Source organism: Euphorbia lathyris, chromosome 6 (assembly GCF_963576675.1).
Source record: "Euphorbia lathyris chromosome 6, ddEupLath1.1, whole genome shotgun sequence".
Classification (NCBI taxonomy): domain Eukaryota; kingdom Viridiplantae; phylum Streptophyta; class Magnoliopsida; order Malpighiales; family Euphorbiaceae; genus Euphorbia; species Euphorbia lathyris.
Window position 1 is genome coordinate 43,218,990 of NC_088915.1, and position 3,385 is coordinate 43,222,374.

Genomic DNA, 3,385 nt, shown 5'->3' on the forward strand with positions numbered 1-3,385 from the left:
ATTAAACTCAGTAAATGAGTAGAATACCTGTTAAATGTATGCTGCGTAAAAACAATGTTTGAACTTGTCTAAAATGAACAATTGAACAAATTAATTACTCAGTGCTCTTTTACTATACAAATCTTCCGCTAAAGACTGAGTAAAATAGAATATATCCCATAAGCTGACCTATACTTGAAAACTGACCTTAGACTTATTCAATTAAACCTTAAAATGTTTAGAATAAAACTAAGTAAGTAGCTCAACCCTGACGGGGGAGTTTACTTAGTCAAATAGGTCAACTGTCATGGGGGAGCTCAATGCTGAGTTCCTTGCTGAATAGTTTTGCCAACATCAAAATTGGGGAGTTTGTTGAAACACCTTTCCACAGGATTTTGATTTGACAAAATTATTTAAGTACAATTAAATATTGTGTAACACACTAAGTCTAAATGCTTTGATTTATTGTTACTAATGTGTTTGTTCAATGTTGAGTTTATAATTGCTATAAGACATAAAGATCATAAGGCCCAAGCCCTATATAAAAGTCAAAGCCCAAGTCAAACAAGGCCAAGACCACTCAGCCCGCGTATTACAAAACGCTGCCATTGAGTGTTGAAACGCAGCTGAGCAAAGAAGGATCCAGAAGATCCACGTAGACAACTTCAGTAAGAAGCTGCTGAGTTGTCTCGACAAAATGTACAAGACAGCCGCTGAGCACAAGGCAACTTCCAGACAAAGTATTTCCTCTTTCAGTAAAGAACAGAAGACGCAGGAAGCTGTCTATTTGACATTACCTGAATTGGAGGAACATACTGCCACACTGACCGAAGAACAGAAGATGCTGGAATCTGATTGGCTAAGAGAACTGCTGAACAGACTGAGTGAAAATGACATGAAGCCGTTTCCCTCCAACGGTTATTTCGAAATTCGAAATAACCAGATGCCCTCATAGCTCTCTATAAATAAAGCTTTCAGAATCCTCATTACATACAGAACTTTGAGCAAAAGCCGTTACGCTGACCAAAAGCATACAAAAGTTCTGCATCCAAAAGCAAAGCAAATCTTACACTACAATTTCATATCTGTGTAAAAGTCTAGAGTGATTGATCTTCAATCATCTAAGGTGTTCTAGCAATTGTTGTTTAGGACAAATCTTAATCATTTCTAGAAATAGAAAGGAGAGGCTTAGTACTCGGTTTTAAGTACTCAGCGGAGAGATTAGGATTGAGTAGAAGTATAGAGGAAGGTACTCTTGTCATACTCAATTGCTGATATTGTAAAAGGTTTGAGGCTCTACCTTTAAAGAGCTCAGTAGAGGATTTGAAATCTCGGACGTGTTCCGGGGACAGGACGTAGGCTTAGAAGAAGCCGAACCTGGATAAATCTGCTGAGTGAAGTATTTCTAAACCTTTGACTCCTTATTTATATTGCTTGCTTAAACAATCAAAACTGACCAAGTCAAGAGGTCAAGTTGAGTTGTGCGCATTAAAACGTAAGAGCTCAGGAATAGACTCTAAGTGCTATCTCCTGACTCAAGCTAAGAAACTGACCTAGTCACCTGTTGACTAAGCCAGTATCTTGCTGTTTACTCAGCGCCGCTGTCATATACTCTTTTCTTAAGAAAAAAAAGTTTGCCCTAATTCTTGAAAAAGTTTGAATAGTTCCTAACCCCCCCTTGGAACTATACTTGCAACTAAACAATGGACCAATAAGGAGGTGGCGTGTACCTCTTCCCTTGTTCCTCATGGTCTCGATCGGCGGTCAATTCCATCCTGGCTGGCCCTTCTTGGCTAGGAACAACTTGTTCCTTTGTTTCTTCAGCATTTTTAGATGTACCGGCACACTCAGCACTTTTATTAGTTAACAAAGGAGTGTGAGTTTCCTTACCAGATCGCAGAGTGATAGCCATGACATCTCCTTTAGGGTTTGGTTCGGTATTACTCGGCATTATCCCTTTTCCTTTTGACAATGACGCATCAAGTTGATGGACTTGTGTCTCCAAATTTTTGATTAAAGCTTGTGTCTGCTTCATAAATTGCATCATCATGGTCTTCATGTCCTGTTCTACATCCTCCTTCGGTGGAATAGGCTATTTATAAGGTTGTTGAGGTTGCCTCTGGTACTGTCCTCCTTGTTGTTGCTGATACCTTGGTTGTTCCTGCTGATTCGGCTGTCCCGTCCATCCGAAGTTCGGATGATTTCTTGTAGCTGGGTTGTAGGTATTGGAGTATGGGTTTGGTGGGTTCCGTTGATTATATCTAGCATAATCACATTGTTCCTGCTCACCTTTCGCTTGCTTGACTCCAGGAAAATTGATGTTGAAGTGAGGCCCTCCCTAAAAATCACAAACATCATTGAATATTGGTTCGCTGTGAATGGATGATACATTAATCTTGCTGAGCTGCCTTGCAAGCTGTTCCACCTGGGTAGTCAGTTTTGACACAACATCATCGTCCGCCTTTCTTTTTCCTTCACTCCTAGCTGAGTGCCAGTTATAACTTGTGCTTACGACTTTCTCAATAAGGTCGTACAAGGCTTGTGGTTCAAGATCTTCGGGGTTACCATTAGCAATGGATTCAATCTGAATTTTGTATGTGTTGGTGACTCCATTGTAAAAAATTTGTACCTACATCCACATAGGGATACCATGATTCGGTACCCTTCTTAACAGTTCTTTGTACCTTTCCCAAGCCTCTGCCAATGACTCTTCCTCCTCTTGTACAAATCGAGACACTTCATTTCTGAGTTTTATGGCTTGTCGAGGTGGAAAGTATTTCATCAGTAAAGCACTGGCCATATCTTCCCAGGTGGCAATGGTTCCTAGCTGTAGGTTCTTTAGCCAGTTCTTTGCTTTATCTTTGAGAGAAAAAGGAAACAGCTTCAGCCTTATCACATCATCGGACACTCCTCTGTTTGATCGAAAGGTGTTGCACAGTGTGATAAACTCCTGGATATGCCCATTCGGATCTTCCGACTGGTAGCCATTGAATTGCACTGTACTAGCAACATTTGTATCATAGATGTTTTCACTTCAAACATGTTGTTTCCTTTGTTAGGCAACACAATACATGATGAGTGCCCTTCCGTGGTAGGTCTAGAGTCATCTCTGATTCTCATGACTGGTGGATTATTATTCTATTCTTCTTCTTCAGGAGGTGGTTGAACTGGTTGTTCTGGTGGCACTCTTCCAGCCATCCTTCTTTCTCTTTGTCTCTCTCTTTGTCTTGCTCGTCGAGCTCCCATTTGGTTTCGTCTACACGTTCTTTCTAACTCAAGATCGATAGGAAAAACTAGTGATCCAGCTCTGCGCATAGACAGTGAAAAAGACTACTCCTGGCTGTACTACGTAACAAACAGATTAAAAACACCTTGTTTCATAAAAAAATTCAGATAAACTTTGTTG

At 40.4% G+C, this 3,385-nt stretch overlaps 1 non-coding gene across 1 annotated transcript; it reads left to right on the top strand.

The window, feature by feature from the left end:
• Positions 1-2,624: 2,624 nt before the first annotated feature.
• Positions 2,625-2,731, top strand: LOC136234463 (small nucleolar RNA R71). The gene has a single exon (XR_010691345.1). It is a non-coding gene; the product is annotated as a small nucleolar RNA R71 (small nucleolar RNA).
• Positions 2,732-3,385: the final 654 nt, after the last annotated feature.